General features: G+C 39.8%; 1 protein-coding gene across 3 annotated transcripts in view; it reads right to left on the bottom strand.

The window, feature by feature from the left end:
* CPQ (carboxypeptidase Q) overlaps nucleotides 1–20,621 on the bottom strand; it is a 447,986-nt gene that overhangs the window by 426,871 nt on the left and 494 nt on the right. The window lies entirely within an intron of this gene.

Here is a 20,621-nt window from a genome sequence, read left to right as displayed (position 1 = left end):
GTAATTTAAACCTTCTATTTTAGCTAGTTTTCTCTGACACCATTGCAGTAGGAGAAGGGGTGGGGGTGCTGCTGCCTTAACACTGCCATTACAGGTGGGTCTGAGTTCCCCACTTGGCTTCCACTGACATTCAAAGAGGGAATCTTCTTATAAATTCTGAGTGAGGATGGGAGTTCCAGATACCCCACAGGGTCTCCACTGACAATGCAGTGGGATGGTCTCATTGCTGCTGCCAATGGTGACAGTCCTGGCTTTCCACTGGGTCTAAGACTGTGCCATCAGGGAAGAGGAGGGGTACATTACAAGCCCAAGCTCCCCACATGGTCTCTACTTACTCCACTGGTGGGGCTTGGGGTGGGGAGGCTCATTAATGGGTGGTAGGTATGAAACTCCTGGCTCCCTGCTGGGTCTTCCCTCACACCACCCTGGCAGGAGTGTTGGAATACCCTGTAACAGCCTTGTGAGGACAGAAACCTACGCTACCCACTCTGTTTTTGTTGGTATGGGTCACACCAGAGCTATGGTTTTTCTGTAGTGTCTCACTGGAGTAGAATGGTTACTTTCTAAGTTTTTTGTCTTGAGAGACTATCCCTTTCCTGGTCCTTTGGCTACAGAGAACAGGCTTTTGTTAGGGCTTTTCCTTTCCCTTTTTTTTTTTTTTTTTTTGTCTGTACTCACTGGCATTTCCAAGTTGCTAGCTTTTTCAGCTCCAAGTCTGAGGTATATGATGCAAAAAGAAAACCCAAGGAACTCAGGTCCCAAGGTCCCTAGCTAGTCTGCCTTCTTTCCACCTTTCAGTCTTCTTATGTTTTATATATACATTTTTCCCCGAGAGTTCTTAGTTGTTTTTATCCCACTTAGCAGGATAAATAGGAAAAAGTACATCTACTCCATCTTTTCAGAAATGGAAACTTTCCGGCATGTTAATTTTTAATGACACGTTGTGTAAAGTACAAAATTTTCACAAAGCAAACATGAGTGTCAGTGCTACCTCCCCACATGCTTCATTTTTTCCCTGAACATTATCTCCTCTGTGAATCCTTTCTAGTACTATCCAAGTCAGAATTAATTACTTCTTTCTTTGTGTGTCCACAGCATGTCATTTACTTTTCTGCAAAGCCTTATAATCATCCAATGGTGCCATCTTTGGTCATGTAAGTAAAGCAAACTCAAAATGAAGACCATGTCATATTCATGTTTATATTCTCAATGTCTGAATGTCTAAGAGTATACATGTATTCCAGTAATTCACACAGTGTGGGAAAAATGGTGGAGACCCAATAAATATCGGTTGACTGGATAAGTGAACAAATGAACGTTTATTCAGCACTTGCCCATATGTTCCAGAACTCAAGAAGCGTTTGTTAAATTGGACTAAATTGTTTCAGCATCTGCCAGTCTAATCAATCCACAATTATTTCTTCCCACGGGGAAAAGAGAAGTTCACAAAGTATATCCAAAGTGGAATTATTGCAGATTAGTACTTTTTCCCAATTAACAATTAATTAATTAGCAACTATTTATTTAAAAACTACACGAGAAGAACTATGCATGGTACAAAAGAAGTGAAAGTCAGGATTCCTGCCCTCAGAAGTATAAAATATACTATGGAAGGGCACCTGGGTGGCTCAGTCAGTTGAGCTTCTGACTTCAGCTCAGGTTGTGATCTCACAGTTCTTGGGTTCAAGCCCGCATTGGGCTCCCTGCTGTTAGCACAGAGCCTGCTTTGGATACTCTGTCCCCCTCCCTTGGCCCCTTCCCCACTCATACTCTGTCTCTAAAAAATAAACTTAAAAAACATTTAAAAAATAAAAAAATAAAGTATACTGTGAACACAAAAAGATAAATAAGAATTAAAGAGTAAATAAATCAGTGAAAATGAACTGTAAGAAAAAAAAAAAGAACATGGGTGACCTGAATAATTTTTAAAAAGTTCATAAAAGAAGCAGACCTTCTATCAGGCTTTAAAAGATAATTAAGATTTAGTTGACTGAAAGGAAAGCAAAGAGAAGGGCATCTCAGGTCTGGGAACAGTAGAAAGATACAAAGATAGAAACAAACTCAGTCCAAGTGTGGAACAGAGAGGAATTCACTTAAAGGAGATAAGGCTGAAAATCGGAGTTTAAAAATGACTCAGAATTCACACAGTATAGAAAAAGAAACAAAGAAATCACCATCACCTGAGCTGCATTACAGTTTATAAAGATTTTTCAAACATGCATTTTCTCATTTAAGCCACCAAATACCTTTGATGAAATGCCAAATGAAACATGGAGTGACTTGAATTTAGATCTTCAGACATTGCCATGTGCCCACCATTGTGTGTAATGTTCAAATAACTGGAGGATTTTGGAGGTGCTGTTTCCCCAGTAAAATAAATCTGCTGATATTTTAAAAGATAGATTTAAGAGAAGAGACTAGAAAGGTGATGAAGATCCTAACTAGAAAGGCAGTAGCAAACATGGGTAAGAAAGGACTAAATTGAGTAGAGATTTCAGAAGATAGAGGATTTTACAGAAGGGGAAAGAAGAGAGTAAAAAAAAAAAAACCAAGGTAAGGGTTCTGTTGCAGGCACTGAGGAAAATACTGGTACCTAGTCAAGGGGATCAGAAAACATAAATGATGAGTTTACGTTTAGACGCTAAATTTCAGGAACTCTATAGGTTTGTAGAAAAGCAGGAAAAAAGGAAGACATCAAGCCAGGGAGCAGTGCATGTTGTGCAGTAAGAGCTGTTAAACAAAACTAATCTGTCTGGAATCTAGAAGCCCAGAGTTACATTTGAACTGGTCATCTCAACCAAGATGGCTAGAGGCACATCATAGTAGACTCTGGTAGCTATAGGTTTTGGCTTCTCATCATACTTCCCCATTTTCTGTTTTCTTTTTCTTTAAGGTCATCCTCCCTGATTCTCACACTCTGGTCCAGGGTGGCTGTCGATCACAGTACCATTTCTCATCCCACACCCAAACTACAGAGACAAAATGGCCCAAGTAAGGTCAATCAGAATTTTCACCAACATTGAAATATAGCATATTAACTACACTTTTTTTAAATTTTCTGTATCGTTGATGCTCTGGCATCTTGGGCCTCACTGATTGCCCCTCCAAGAGTTAGCTGATTCTTAGACTCCCCTGTGAACACTCCTTTCATACATAAACCAACCAATCTAAAACCAATACCCTCCAAAGATTTCCTGTAACTCTCACATGCTTAGCCAACATTCCTCTGTCCTAACCAACCCCAGGCCAGGGACCAGACAACCTGAGATAGTCCCTATAACTGAGAACCCACTAAAATTATTCCAAATGGCCAATCCTAAGCCTGTTTATTTTGTGTCACCCATTCTTTCTCACCAAAACTACAATAAAGTCTTCCGTACATGCTTTCCCCTTACTCCTTCTGCCTCCTACCTGGCCCTACCTGGTGCTTCCCTGTGTGGCCCTGCATGGCATGCCATGCCCCTCCTCTCAGAAACTGTGAGTAACAAAATATCTTTTCCATGGCAGTCATTTCCTGATCTGTCAGCTCTTCACACCTGAGTAATAATAAAATATATTTTTAAACATATGGATGTTGCAAATAAAAGTTGTTTCAACACAGTACTGGAAGTCCTGGCCAGAGCAATTAGGCAAGAAAAAGAAATAAAAGTCATCCAAACTGGAAAGGAGGAAGTAAATCTGTCCCTATTTGCAGATGACATGATATTATATATAGAAAACTCTAAAGACTCCATCAAAAACTGTCAGAATAAATGATTTCACTAAAGTTGCAGGATACAAAATCAGTACACAAAACTCTGTTGTATTTGTATACAGAAATAACAAAATATCATAAAGGGAAATTAAGAAAACAGCCCCTTTTATGATTGCATCAGAAAAACAAAATAACTAAGAATAAATTTAACCAAGGAGGTGAAAGATCTATATATGGAAACTTCAAGGCATTAAGGAAAGAAATAGAAAAAGACACAAATAAGTGGAAACATATTTCATGCCAATGGATTGGAAGAATATTGTTAAAATGTTCATACTACTTAAAGCAATATACAGATTCAATGCAATTCTTATCAAATTCCAGTGGCATTTTTCATAGAAATAGAACAATCTTAAAATTTATATGGAATCACAAAAGACTCCAAATAGACAAAGCAATCTTGAAAAAGAAGGAAAAACTGGAAGCATCATATTCCCTGATTGCAAACTGCATTACAAAGCTAATTAAAATAGTATGTCACTGACATGAAAATAGACACACAAATCAATGGAACAGAAGACAGAGACCAGAAATAAACTCACACCTATATGGTCAACTAATTTACAACGAAGAAGCTAAAAATATACAATGGGGAAAGGATAGTCTCTTCAACACATGCTGTTTGGAAAACTGGATAGCCACATGCAAAAGAATGAAACTGCACCCCTATTTTACACTACACACAAAAAATACCTCAAAATGTATTAAAAACTTGAGCATAAGACTTGAAATCCTAAGACTCCTAGAAGAAAACAGGCAGTAAGCTCCTTGACATAAGTCTTGACAATGAGTTTTTTGAATCTAACGTGAAAAGCAAAAGCAACAAAAACAAAAATAAACAAGTGCGACTACATCAAACTAAAAAGTGCACAGCAAAGAAAACCATCAACAAAATGAAAAGGCAACCTACTGAATAGGAGAAAATATTTGCAAATCATGTATCTAATAAGGGGCTAATATCCAAAATATATATAAACTCACATAATTCAATACCAAAAAAACAAACAATTAAAAATTAATTAATTAAAAATGAGCAGAAGATCTGAGTAGACACTTTTCCAAAGAAGACATACAGATGAAAAGATGCACTACATCATTAATCATCAAGGAAATACAACTCAAAACCACAATGAGATATCACCTAACACCTGTTAGAAGGGCTACTATCAAAAAGACAAGAAATAACGAGTGTTGTTGAGGATGTGGGGATAAGGGAACTCTTGTACACTGGTGGTGAGAATGCAAACTGGTGCAAACACTATGGAAAACAGTACAGAGGTTTCTCAAAAAATTAAAAATAAAACTACCATATGATCCAGCAATTCCTCTTCTGAGTAGCTATCCAAACAAAACTAACTCAAAAAGATATATGCACCCTCATGTTCACTGCAGCATTATTTATAATAGCCAAGATGTGTAAACAACCTAAGTGCCTACTGATGGACGAATGGATGAAGAAATTAAGGTATGTACACACACACACACACACACACACACACACACACACACATATAATGTAATATTATCCAGCCATTTAAAAAAAAGAATGAAATCTTCCATTTGCAACAGCATGGATAGACATCAAGGGTATTGTGCCAAGTGAAATAAGTCAGACAGACAAAAACAAATACTGTATGATCTCTCTTATATGTAGAATTAATCAATCAATAAAGTCAAGCTCATAGACACAGAGAACAAATTAGTGGTTGCCAGAGGCAGGAGTAGAAGAGTAGGGAAAGAAATGTGTGAACTCTTTAGGTTTTGTTTGTTTAAATAAATGCAAATCAATGAATAAATTTAATTACATTTTTAAAACAGAATCTCTCCTTGCTAAAGGATGTGAGCTCAGATGTGCTTCTAGCATGGGATTTATTTTCTAAATGTTCCTTTTAAGCTTACATAAGATGCCTCTAAGATCTACCTGAGTGGATTTTGTTGTTGTTGTTGTTATTCTACTATCCAATTGCTTTTCTTGCCCAACTTAATCATATTCCATGTCTCTTGGCACCTAATCCTAAACCCTGTTTTTGTCTCCTAGAACCAGACCTACATTCTCAAATACCTGCTAGGTACCTCTATCTGTGGATCCTTTCAAAGCCTAACTAAATTCATAATCTTCTCTCCCCAAAGTCTTTCCTTCAAGATTCCCTATTTCTGCCAGAACTTACTATCCTTCCATATACAAATGCTCAAAACTTGGTGGGCAGCCTTGATTCTCCTTCTTCCTCCTCCCCCCAAATCCTGCTCTCTGACCTGCCACTGCACTGTTTCTGCCCTGAGGGACGCCCTTGAGGCCTCCCTTCAAGAAAGCAGGAACATTTTCTTCCTGAAGACCGCTGCAGTTTTTCTGAATTTTATGTTTGCATTTTTGTCTCTGACAGATCATGACTGCTTTGAAAGGAGCTTTAAATATCTGTGTATTCTGATTTCCTCCATATTTCAGCATTTGTAACAAAAAATGATGCTGAATAAATGCTGGTTGAATTATTTGTATTAGTTGCACTAATTACAGTAAATGCAATGGCAAATGAAGACAATGCAAATGCAATTTTAAAAAGGATTTTCTTAAATCTTCTAATCAGTAAAAAGTAACAGAAAAATCCAATGAGTGGGGTGGTGATTAAAATGGTATAAATATATGACGGAATAAAAATTTGAGAAACTCAGTAGAAAGATGTTTAAAAGAATAGCGAGAGCTTTCCAAATTCATGAAAATAAAATAAATTTGGAAAATATACATACTCTTAACTTCAAATTATTAGAAGACAATTATAGTATTTCTGTCCCTCAACCAGACTACATTGAAGATTGCACATTTGCAATAACTTATGGTTTTATTTATTTATTTTTTGAGAGAGAGAGAGAGCATGAGTAGAGAAGGGGCACAGGAGAGAGAGAGAGACAGAGAGAGACAGAGAGAGAGTGAAACTTAAGCAGGCTCCACACTGGGCATGGAACCTTACATAGAGCTGGGTCTCACAACCCCGAGATCATGATGTGAGCTGAAATCAAGACTTAATCAGTCACCTCACCGACTGGGCCCCCCAGGCGCCCCTGTAATAACTTATGTTTTCAAAATTATATTTAAGACAGGTAAAATAAATTGTTCATGTAGGGGATGGGGGGGAAGAAGTTGTTTCCACTGAGATTGCTAGGACCTCTAGGCACCCATTTTGCCTACTGTATACTGAAAGCCTATCTGCAGTAGGTCAAGTTAAACTGAACTACAGAGAGTAGGGATAGACATGGGCCTATATTACATCATTTGTGTCCTGGATCTAGCCATGCCTAACGCCAGCTATATCTCTGAACTTTCCAGTTATGAAAGCTACAGATGCCCTCTTCAGGTTTAATTCTCATTTTTGTTGGATTGCTTTCACTTACAACCAAATGTTCTGATTCAACATCACCAAACTTATCAACTTCCCCCAAATCTTCTCTAACTTAGAGGATTTCCCTCTTTCTGCTAATGAAATCATAATTGTCCTATCATTCAGGTTCAAAAGTACAAAATCAGGGTACCTGAGTGGCTCAGTCGGTTAAACATGGGACTCTGGCTCGATCTGACTTTGGCTGACTGAGGTCACGATCTCATGGTTTGTGGATTCAAGCCCCATGTCAGGCTCTGTGCTGACAGCTCAGAGCTTGGAGCCCACTTTGGATTCTGTGTCTCCCTCTCACACTGCCCTTTCCCACTTGTTCTCTCTCTCAACCTCTCTGTCTCAAAAATAAATAAATAAATAAACATTTAAAAAATATGAGGTACAAAATCATCTATTCATTCCCCCACATACTCAGTCAGCCACTAAATCTCATCACTCCATCCTCTTACATCTCTTCCTTCTGTCCCTACTGATAAAATGTTCACCGCTTTAATTCGGGTCTTCTTTTTTTCTGTCACTTAGCAATAGTGTTATACATAACTCATCTCAATTACCACCTTCTCTTTGAAACCTTTTCTTATCTGCCCTGGCCACATCAATCCCCTTGCTCTGCTCTGTCCTCTCCCTTTCTGTCATTCTTCACCCCCTTGAGCCAGCTGAGACACACTTTTCCAGGATGCTTCCCGACTCGGCTCCTCTTCTCACAGGTTGCGTGGTATCTCAGCACCCTCTTCTTAACTCCTTCAAAGTTTACCACACTTTAAATTGAAATTATCCAAATTATGTCACTAGCCTTAAAGATTTTCAAGGGAAAGATTGATGTCAAATAGATTATCTACCCAATATATACTAGAAGCTCAATAAATGTTTTGAGCTTTTAAAGTGAATTGTGTTTCCTTCAACCCTATAGCTCCATCACTCAGCACATATGCAGCACAGAGTAGCAGCTAGATTGTTGTTGGCTGTCTAAGTGAAGAGTCTTCTTGAAATTCATATGTTGAAATCCTAACCCTAATGTGATGGTGCTGGGAGGTGGGGCATTTGCAAAGTAATTAGGGCATGAGAGTAGAGCCCTCATTAATGGGATTACTGCCTTGATAAAAGTGAGACTGGAAAGCCCCTGAACCCTCTTTTTTGCTATATTGAGGATACAATGAGAAATTGGCAGTCTACAACCCAGAAGAGAGCCCTCAGCAGAACCCATCATGCTTGTACCCTGATCTCAGACTTCTGGCCTCCAGAACTGTGACAAACAAATTTCTATTATTTATAAGCCACCCAATCTATGGAACTTTGTTACAGCAGCCTGAACTAAGACACCTCTTCATCTCCAGTCTGGCTATATATCTATCCACCCAACTCACCATTAAAGATTAATCTTGGTTCACAAACAAGTTCACAATTGGTGGTTAACAATTCCAAAATGCTTTCATTAGCACCCTAGAACGCCTCTGCCTTTCCTCCTCACCTACATGCCTATTCCTTAAAACTAATTTCGAATTTTCTCTGTGCTTGCTTGCTCCATGATACCACCATCAACATTTACCTAATCATACCAAATGTCTCCACTATAAACTATGGCTGTCTGATCTCAGCCGGGTCCTCTGCATTGCTCGGCCCCTCATATTTATCTTCAACTGACCCCTATCAGATTCCCCGTAGCAGCTGCTACGAAGTTTTTCCACTCGCCTTAAGCCCCAAATTCCATCCTACTCCCCTCATGCTCAGCAAAAGCTCTCCTCTTCTACATAACTCAGGATACGATATTATAACCATGAGATGCCTTGGCTTTTTCCATCCTCAAGTCAAAACTTTTCTATCCCTTTATACAGTCTTTCCCAGCTCATGCTCCAGTGAGGGATGTGCCCACCCTCTTTTCTAAAGCCAAATTCTCTATTCATACGGTACCAATCGTTTAATTTTTCTCCCTCTCCTGGCTCCTTCCCTTCACCACACAGGAATGCTTAAACCTCCTCTGTCCAAAAGGTTAGTATTTCATTATTAGCTAACATTTGTTGAGCATTTACAATGTAGAAAGTGCCACTATAAGCAGTTGACATCAATCATTATATTTAATCTTGACGACCTTCAACGTTTTTGATAATATATCCCCTATTTTAGAGATTAATAAACTGAGGCCAGTATTGGGAAATTTGCTTAGGCCACACAGCTTTCTACTTCCTTGTACACTCAAACTTTTCTAACAAATGATCTAAATTTGATTCTCCTTTATTTCCTTCCTCTCTTCCCCTATGTTTCTATATCATATGTCCAAAGTCTTCGTTGCTATACCACAGTGACTTCTGGCTGAATATTTCTGTGTCTGTCAACAAGGATAGGGACATACCTACACCGCACGCACATACACACACAACACCGCTGTTAACACTTGTTCAAAATATATGTGTTGAAAGGTTGAGCAAATGAATCCAGCCCTTAGGAGAATTATATTTAAGTAAAAAAAGAACACACCACATATCAGCACTGCCCTTTTCACTTTTTCTCAGCTGCTACCACTTTTATAAATTTTCAAGCGCAAAATGTTTAGAACCATGCAAAAGAAACTAAAGCACCGAGGAGGTTTTCCTGCGTTTCAGAAGCACTCACCGCCTCAATATTTTTCTTTAGTCACCTAACCTAATCCCATGGTCCACAGCTTGGCACAGTCTCCATGGCTTTCAGGAAGAATTCTGTCTGAACAAGAGGGACAAGATCAGGTCCAGAAAGGAAGGACATACAACAGTATCAGCTGAAATGCTTCTCCATCAGAAAGGCCAGGCTGACACCAGGTCGGCTGAAGAAACAAACATTTCTCCCATTGACAAGTATTTAATTGGACATTTTGAAAATCTAATGTCATGTATGCAGATGCAAATGTCTGAAGAGTTGTTTACAGTGTGGTTGGTGCCAGACAGGCTCCAATGCCAAGCCAGCACACAGCCTCCCATTATTCTGCAGAGCTCGGCCTCTAAAGATGTTTCAGGGCTCTCTGAGCCTTGTAAATTTCCACATCCAAAGACTTATCTGTGTTTTCAAAGCAAAGTCCTTCTTCCCCCATGAGTAGACATCAGTCCTTCCCCTGCCAATCTCTGCAACTGCCTGCCCTGGTTCAGAAAAGGCTTTGGAGAAATGATTTCAGAGGTGATTACTCCATCTCTAGAAAGTATAGTGTTGAAGTTTTAGTAGTTTTTGAAAACTAACAAAAAGAAAATGCCAGACTCTAGATCCCTGCCCAGAAACCAGGTCTTCGCTGACACAATTATTTCAAGAATTATTTCTATTATTCATTGACCCAGGAAAACACAGCGTATTAGCTCAGCTAACAAACAAGTTTACCTTAACATGCCAGCTACAAGGAAGCAGTTCTCAGTTGGAAGGATAAACAAGGATATTCTACATATGGACACTGGGGAATCCTTTCATGTTTAAGAACTGAACCATCCACAGTCTGCTTGGGAAAATGCAATGCAAAAAAAGCTGCCATTATCAAAAATTGTTATGATGCTTTCACTGCATCCTCCCGATTCAAATACCTTCTTCAAGAAAACATTGTTCATGTATCATGTAAGAATATTTAATTCAAAAATAAAAATCCTCGTCGGGCTCTGTGCTGACAGCTCAGAGCCTGGAGCCTGCTTCAGATTCTGTGTCTCCCTCTCTCTCTGCCCCTCCCATGCTCATGCTCTGTCTCTGTCTCAAAACAAAAAACAAACAAAAAAAAACCCAAAAAAACCACATCAAAAATAAAAATCCTGCTACTCATTTCATATTCAATAAGCTTATTTCCTTACCCAGTGGTCTCCACTGTATAAAAAGCCATAAAACTTTTGATCATTTATTAATGAGTTCATTCACTTATTCATACTACAAATATTGACTGATTACCTACTATGTTCAGAGCAATGGTAAATATTTCAGATATACAGAAATAAGGAATATGCCATCCTTGGCCTGGAAGCTAGTGAAAGAGGAAGGCAGATGACTATCATATAAAAGGAAATAAATTCTCATGTACTCACAATACAGTAATGATTAAAGTGCTACAGGATTGTCACAGGAGAAAATAAGGAAGAAATAACAGAGAAGATGGTATTTCAGTTCGACCTTGCAGGATAGATTAATTTTCATAGCTGTATAGTGAGCAGGGTATTTTTAAAATTTTTTTTTTTAACGTTTATTTATTTTTGAGACAGAAAGAGACAGAGCATGAACGGGGGAGGGGCAGAGAGAGAGGGAGACAGAATCGGAAGCAGGCTCCAGGCTCTAAGCCATCAGCCCAGAGCTCGACGCGGGGCTCGAACTCATGGACCGCGAGATCGTGACCCGGGCTGAAGTCGGACGCTCAACCGACTGAGCCACCCAGGCGCCCCGAGCAGGGTATTTTTAGTTAAAGAACAACCATGAGCAAAAGTCTGAACATTTGTAATATGTTCTCCAGAAAGGATAAAGAGCCTGGGGAAGCTGGGGTGTTACAAATCAATAGGGAAAAACTTAAATACACTCATATGCACACAACAAATGTATTCCCAGGCCCCTTTCACACTTACTGATTCAGGACCTACAGTTAGGTTGGCCTAGGAATCACTATTTTTAAAATCCTCCCAGGTCATGACATGCACTCATGATGTGACTTGATACACACATAGAATGCAAGGAGGAATATGGGAGGTGTTATGGGCTGAACCGTGCCCCCCCACACACACACACCAAAATAGATATGCTAAAGTCCTATCCTAATTCAGTAGCTCAGAAAATGCCTATATTTGGAGATAAGGCCTCTAAAGAGGTCATTAAGTTAAAACGAGGGCATTAGGGTGGGCCCTGGTACAATCTGAACAGGGTCTTTATAACAAGTGGAAATTTGGACACAGAGAGAGACCAGGGATATGTGTGAACAGAAAGAAGACTGTGTGAGGAAACAGCGAGAAGATGACCATCTGCAAGCCAAGGAGAGGGGGCTGGGAAGAAACCAAACCTGCTGGCACCATAATCTCAGACTTCCAACCTCCTGAACTGTGAAAAAATAATCTTCTACTGTTTAAGTCCCCAGTTTGGTAGTTTGTGGTGGTGGTGCTGGTGAACTAATACAGTAAGTGAAAAAAACATGAATGCACCCAGAAATACATTTTTTTTTTAAAGTTTATTTACTTTGAGAGACAGAGAGAGCACATGCACACGAGCCAGAAGGGGCAGAGAAAGGGAGAGGGGGAGAGAGAGAGAGAGAGAGAGAGAGAGAGAGAGAGAGAGAGAATCCTAAGCAGGCTCCACACTGTCAGTGCAGAGCCAGATGGCAGGGCTCAAACTCACGAACCGCGAGATCATGAGCTGAGTTGAAACCAAGAGTCAGACCTTAACTGACCGAGCCACCCAGACGTGCTACCCAGAAATATATTTTAATGCCAGATTTCTAAGAACCTTACACGCCATATTAGGCATTCAGACTTTATTCCACAGACAGTTTCTCAAAATGTAGGCCTTTTGAGTAAGGAAATAGTATGAGCCAGCCTGCGATCCAACTCTTAAGTCAGTGTGGAGGGCAAAGTGGTTTCAAAGATTCTGCCCAGCCAAGGCAAGAGACGGTAAGGGGTATGACTGGTGCAACAACAGAAAAGGATGGTAGGACGGGGAGACGGAAAATTCAGGAGCTATAACAGGTAGACATAAACAGCATTTGCTGACTTCTTAATTTTGGAGGACGAGGAAAAGGGGAGAGTTAAGGATAACCTCCCCCATTTTGAGGCTGCTTTGTACCCTGTATTTCAGACACATCACATTACCTACAGTCCTGTAGAATGAGGTGCCATTGACCACAACAGGAAACACAGAAACAGCATATCTGGGAATGAAACTAATGAGTTAAAAACCAGAGAAGAGAAATCAGAGAGAATTCAGGTGTAGAGATGAAGATCTCTTGAGTACGGAGGAGCTTCTTCAAGCGATGGGGTAATGAGAGCATGGCCCTCGCTTCTAGTTTCGGCCCCAACATGGAAGAGCTGGGAAGTCATCACTCGGGTCCTTACAACAACAAATAACACAGAACAAACTGAAAACCAGCCACCTTCCTTCGACCTAGCAGGGTACTAAGGACGCAGCGCAAACCACCACCCTAAAATCTGAAGCGACAGGTAAAGTCCCAATCTGCTTAGCTGGAGCAGAAGCCACTGGAGCCATAAACTGGTAAAAATACCTATGTGGTAATTCTGACAGACTGCAGGACACTGAGTATGGACTGCCATGAGAGTGAGAAACACCTCAGGCCAGTGTTGGTCAGGTTGAGGGCACAGGGGATTCCAACAATTTTAGATAATCATAAGACAACTATGACAATGGAGCAAAGACAAGGGAAACTAAACTACCAATGAATAATAATAATGGTGGCTGATAATGACAGCACTTACCATGTGGCAGGCCTGTCCTAGATGTTTATTTACATTTCTTAATCCTACAACAAATTTACAGGATAATGCATTATTTTTCGATTGCTGCTCTAACAGATTACCACAAACCTGGAGGCTTAAACAACATAAATTTATTAACCTACAGTTCTGTAGGTCAGAAGTCCAACACAAGACTCACCAAGTAAAAATCAAAGTGCTGGCACGGCTGCATTCCTTTTGGTGGCTCTAGAAGAGAATATCTGTCTTTTTCCAGCTCTGTGTGGCCACCCACATTCCTGGTCTCAAGGCCCCCTTCCCCCATCTTCAAAGCAGACAGCATTGCATCTCTTTGGCCCCTTCTCCACAGTCAAATCTCCCTAACTCTCTGACTCCTCTTCTGCCCTTTCCACTGTTAATTGGGCCACCGAGACAATCCAAGATGGTCTTCCTAGTTTAAACTTAGATGATTAGCAATCTTAATTCCATCTGCGCATCTCCTTTGCCACATAACCTATAATAGTCACAGGTTCCAGGGAATAGGGCTGGGACACAGTTTAATTATTACCTTTGTGTTACAAATGAAGATGAGTCAAAGAGAGTATATGTAATTGGTCCAAGGTCACACAGGTGTTGGTGGCAGAGCTGAGATTTGAACACAGGAAAATTGGCCCATATTCTTAAACATTCTATGTTCTAGAGAACATGGGTGCCGGTGAGTGATTTGTTTAAATGGCAAACCCTAAAATTTGGACTGAGTAGGTAGTGAAATGTCAGAATAGTGCTCAGTTCCATGTTTTGCCTTCAAAGGACCTAACTGGTATTGGTGATCCTCCATACGTTCTCTACTCTTCCTATGGCCACTAGTTTTCTATAAACGTCAGTTCAGAACAACTAATGAAGAGAAAAACCCTATAAAAGTAGAGCCAGATATCTGAGATGGACAATTTTGCAATATAATACACATGGAATTAATGATTGAGAACACTTAATCAAATGTAACAAATGCATTTAGTTTGGATAGCATAGATCCCATGTCTTTTGATAATGGTAACAGAATATCAACATGATGTTCTGGGCACAAAAAGAACAATGTATATGAAGGTGGAAGATGAATACATGAGTGCCTTAACAGCATCATGAAAGAAAGATGTTTACTTTTTGTCATTTCGACCTATTACAAAACTAACTAAGAACATGGACTAAACCAGAGGACTGAGGCACTAGGCCAATAAGCCTTTAGAATTCACTGAAATCTTCATTTGGCTTTTTTTTTTTTTTTACAATCTTTCACAAATGTTCCAAGGAAGAAATGAATTTTCTGCAAATGAGATATATAGAGAGAGAGACATTCTATGTTCTAGATAACATGGGTGTTGGTGAGTAATTTAAGTGGTAAACCCTGAAATTTGGACTAAGTAGGGAGTGAAATGTCAGAATAGTGCAGACTTCCATGTTCTGCCCTCAAAGAACATATATATATATATATATATATATATATATATATATATATATATATCACATATATACACACACATATACAATAAAAATAAGATTTATGTATGTGTACCTATATATATCACACCCATATATATCCACACATAATATAAATAATTGTATTATTTTATTAATATTAGATACGTCATATTATTGGAACTTCCTGCATTCCTGTTCATCTTTATGAATTATATTCTTCAACTTCATTAGTTACATTATTCAATCCTACCATTTGTCTTTTGTCTACTTGATTTGTCATGTAAAAAAAGATCTTAAGGTACTCCTTAAGTTTTGGCCATATTCTTGCACTCCTGACCATTTCCTTTATATGTTTTGAGAATAAATATTTTTAAATGCTTGACCCACAAAAAAGTCACAACTATTCTGTCACCCTTACAGATTTTATCTTTCATCAACATAAAACTCTGGGTCTAGTATAATAATCTTTCTTTTAAATTATACTTGATTTCATTTTAATGATGTGGAATTCAAGGCCCATAGAGTTTTTGGTTTCCCTACTCTGGCCCAGTCTGTTTACGTTTACATTCATGACTGTCTCTTGTGGTTCCCACCATCAGACCAGAGCACTGCCAGTCCTGGGCTTCACCCCAACCAATGTCCTACTTGTCCGTGCTTTGTAAGCAGTGAAGGTAGCTAGATGGATTTAACTGCAAATCATTACGCGCAATATGTTTTCACTGGTCTCTAATCATTAAGGGATCCAGGTCCAGATCCCCATTTCCATATTTGATATCCAAGTTAGAAAAGTCTTCAACATATCATATAATCAAAATAGATGTAGCTTTTTGCAGATGTGTCTTGCTTTAAGCAAACCCCATATTTGACAGTCGGGATTTATCTAGACAGGACAGTAAGGAGTGATTAATTGTTCACTTTATAAAGGGGTTATTTGCCTCATGGAAGATTTAATCAGAAGATATATTGGAGACTCTCCTATTGTATTGAAAGTATCATTAGATTTGCACAGATACTCTCTATACACAACCATCCATGACCATCCCTATAGTATACAGCAGAACTGTGCTAAGGATACTTTCTATCACTGCCTCTCTCCTGAGAAATCTTGCCTTTGCTGGCCTTCAAATAGCATCTGCTTTACTGTTACATGATGTGACATGGTAGAGGAGAGGGGACACACTGTAAAAGGCCAGGGTTCCAAGGCAAAGCAAGGCTCTAATACAATGGACAGAGCAGTGGACTGGACATCAAAGGCTTGGAGCTCTTGCCAGCCGTGGGATCTGAGGCAAACTACAGCCTGCTTAATTCCCAGATTTTTACTTTATAAAAGAAAGATAATAGTGCCTGGCTGCACCTAGTTTTAAGGGTTCATGTAACAATCAAATGTAAAAATTCCACTTAAATATAAAATGCCATGCTAATATATCCTTTTTTCTAAGCAGGTCTAATGCCACAACACTAAGAGAATGCTATGTCAATCTACCTTTTCCTTTGTTAGCGACTATTTGTCATAGAATTAGTTAAATGTTCTGAAAATACCTCCTAATCATTATCCTTTTCATTTTATCTTATTCTACCTCTTCTATTCTTCCCTTAGTTCAAAGTCTCCCAACACTTTCTCTGCAAAGATCAAACCCTCTGCCCAGCAATTCTGAACAATCTCCTACTTGTCTCTTCCTGACAAGCCGAGTAAGAGGAGAAAACAAAGCCTGTGGTATTCTTACCATTAAAGAAGTATAGTTATTTGGAAGAGCCAGCTCAAATCTCTGTATTCCAAACCTGCCTACACCTGTGTCTACAGACATCCGTCCTCTCTGCTACACTCCGGCCATTTGCTTACCTTTGTTCCTTTGAACCACTTCCATCTATATTGCTCTATTTTAGTTTCTCTTGGTGGCTTATGGTAACCCCTCATTGTCTGAGTGTCCAACTTTTTTTCCTTCACTGGAACTTACGTACGATTTGGAGTTCCAACAAATTCACAGGAAATATGATGCAATGTTCCTTAGCCAAGTCCAGTGCGGTTTTTTCCTTCTTTTCAAGTGATTTATTGAATTGATTTTTCTTTTCAGACTAAGCACCTGTTGAAACGTTTGGCAGGTCTCGACGGTATGATGTTGCAGTACAGCTACAGTCAAAGCTGTATAGTGGAGCCTCCCCTAGATGTTCCACAGTTGCCTCCACTGTCTTTCCCCTAAAACATCTTCCTCGTCTTGTATTTATTAGCCTCTTTAGTAGCATCTCCATTCACCCAGCCAAGCAAACCGCGAACCTTATTTCCCATTTCCAGCTGGTCATTAAACCCTGCCCTCTCTATTTTCCGAATATCTTTGAAACCTGTGTCAACTTAGACCCTTATCCTCTTTCATTTGTGCTACAGAAGCAGCATCCTCCTTTTCTTCTGGCTTTCTTCTAGCTTTTCCATCTCCAGTGCCTTCAGAGCATTAATGCTGGAGCTATTTTGTAAAGAAAATACAATCATAGAACTCTAACTAAAAATTCAGCTTAAAAAAAATACACTCTAAAAAAGATAATCCACGCTGTGAAAAAAGTTTAAATAACACGGCCCCACCCTCACAAGACCTCTCTACTGTAGCCACACTGAACCCCTGTCTCTCCCCCGGAGTGGGAGTGCTCATACCCTCATACTCCTTGTCCTTGCCAATGTAGTTCTTCCTGCTTAGAATGCCGTCTTCCCTCCTCTTGGCCTTCAAGCTTCAAAATCCAGTTCAGAATTCACCTGCTCTCTGAAGTCTTTCCCAGCTCTAACCATAGCTCTTTGCTAGTGGAATGAATGGCCCCACTTTCACGTCACCCTATGATTCAATTATTTGTGGAATGGTCACTTTCCTACTTAAACTCAGTATCTCACACTTCTTAATCTGGCTCACAGGATACACTCAATAAATGGTCACTGAAATTAACATGCAGAAACAAAATAATAGCTAAAGAAAAATTCCAGAGACCTAGAAGCATACCAGTCCAACTTCTTCGCTGCATTAAAGAAACAGGACCCAGGAATAAAGAGAAAGGGCTAATAATCTGACTGAGGCAAACGCATGAATGGGTTGTTTGTTTTTAAAAGCTAAGTGGTTTAGGGAGGGTAGGGGGAGAAGAAAGTACATTTTAAAGCTCTAGCTCCAGGGCAAGTAATAAAAATTGTTGCTTTAATGCTTTTTTCATAACATTGTGAGCAATGGGAAGGCCTATTCTATCATACCAGCCTTCAGGGCGGAAAGTTTCGGCCTCCTGAGCTAAATCAAACTGGCATCTGCTCCCAGTTTTTCAAGTGGCCACTGATAGGTCTCAGAAGCTAAACGTGACTGACAAAGAAGAAAAAAAATAATTTTCCATTTATTTTATGGGCCTCTCTCTTCCTCTTTTGCTCTCGTCAATTAATTATAAAGGTACTGGAAACCCATCCTGCATTCTTGTCCCTGGATTACAGGGATATAGTCTCAGTTGTACTTTTTCTGCAATAGGAGTTGTCATTCTTATAAAGGAGGTTGGGAGGCAATGCCTTAACAAGGACCCAAAGCTAGCCTAAGAAATAATAATGCTCTGTACTCAAAGTTCAAAGCTCTTAAGCTTATGATAGCTCTTGATGTCACCCATTTTACACTCCCTAAATTAGGTTAAAGTCTGAATATGTTTAAAATTAGGATGTATGTGCATTTAGGGAAAGTATTAGAGTCTACCAGAGTCCCAATGGAATTCAATAATTTTCAAAATGAAATAACCAATTCTCTACAATCCAGTCTTAATCATTCCACCCCTAAGCCCCCACCCTAAATTCATCTACTCACAATGCCCCAGAGTTCATATATACATATCCTATACATATCCTAGAGACCCCATCCTCTAACATCACACAGACTCTCCTAGCAGGGATTGCCTACATTTCCGGGAAAAACCCTGCCTCCGCCTATATTGTGAGTACTTGACTTTCCCATTTCCAAGCGGTTTCTATTTCGGAAGGTTGAATGGGGATTTCAACAGTACCTAGCTCTTAGGTTTATAGTAGGATTAAATGGGGCAATGTAAGTAAAAAGATTAAATATAACAGCACTTGCTACACGGTCAGTGCCCCATAAATATCAACTTTTGTTACATGCCATGCCTGAACAACTCATGACCCCATAACTGGCTCTTTGGGAAAAGAGTTCCAGAAAGTTGGTCTTTCTCACCAACTACCACTTTTGGCTCCACGTCTCCCAACAGACTTGAAAGAACCGAAGTAGGTAACATTAATTTTCTTTTACTTAACACATTTGGGACTTTGAGTTTGTTAAATGTAGCATGCAAAAAATATTTTAATATGTTTGTAAAATGACTTTTTAAGTGCCATTAAAAATCTCCAAGGCCCTTCCAACTCCAAAATGTTGTGATCTATAATAACTAATTTCAAATGCATGCAAATTAATACTGATACAATTCCCCAGATGCACTGGAGATATATGACATTGTCAGGCTGGGTTGCACTGGAAACAAGTTAGACCCAGGCCCAGGAGCCTCTGGCAATGCAGAGTAAAATTTTGCCTCTCTTTCTCGCCTCCACCCCGGAGTCTATTATTCTCATCTTGAGCTCCCAGGCCCTTTGGTAACAGATGTGGAGGAGAATAAGGAATGAGCTGCAATTTGCAGAGAAGAAAGTAGGGCCAAGATGCTACAGAATCCCAAACAGATTGGCTGAAGTGAGCAGAATTCCATGAAGTCACCTACAATCTCACCTTTAACACCTAACGAAAGAGAATCCTAGAAGTCTAACTCAGAAAGGGGTCCCACCAACCGCCCTTCATCCTGGAGGTTAAAAAACTGAGACCTAAAAAAGATCAAATGACAAGTCCAAAGTCATCTGGCTTTTCTGGAACTCAAGTCTGGAAACCTATAGAGCTGATGCAGTCACCAATTGTATTAAAGCAGCCAACCACTTGTAGCTTGCAAAGCATCTGCACAGATGTCTCTCATTTTTCCTCTCTGGGCTACATTCAGTCTCCTTTAGTCACTCACAAATCCGCTAGTACTTGTCTCAGGAAAACTAACAAGATTCTTCACAAACATGAATTCAAGAGAAATGTCTGATTTGACAAACAAGTTACTAAAAGCAGAGTCATGTGTTTCTACGTTTAGATTCACCCTGATCTTTCAGAAATACAGTGAATAATATTATAGTGACAATGATTCTTCAAAAGTCCACACCAGATAGCAAAACGCAAGCAAGAAAAAGCCTGAGCAACATTCACACAACTTTTTGGAAAACGATCCGCTAGAAGATGCGCGGTGAGTCTGTCTCCACTGCCTCCACTTAGCATTTACATCCACTCGTGCATTCCTTCACTGAGCTCTACTTCACAGGCAGGCACGCAAGCACTTACTCAGGTGCTAACGCACCAGTTCTAGTTCAAAGGCCCTGGCTCATTCCTTCAATTACTTAAGGAGTACCACCGAGCCCGCCCGCCGGTAACAAGCCACACAGGCCCTGCCCTCCTGGAACCTGGAGTCTGAGTGGAGCCTAGACGTGCACACCAAAAGCGAAAGCACAAGGTAAAAGGCGAAAAACTCCTCAAAGGAGCTGGGCTAAAGCGCCATGGAGGCCCAGGGGAACCGGGAGTGCAGTCCAGACGGGGGGGCGGG

This window comes from Panthera tigris, chromosome F2 (genome assembly GCF_018350195.1).
Source record: "Panthera tigris isolate Pti1 chromosome F2, P.tigris_Pti1_mat1.1, whole genome shotgun sequence".
NCBI classification, from domain to species: domain Eukaryota; kingdom Metazoa; phylum Chordata; class Mammalia; order Carnivora; family Felidae; genus Panthera; species Panthera tigris.
The sequence above is the reverse complement of the archived record's forward strand: the minus strand, read 5'-3'. Positions and strand labels throughout refer to the sequence as shown.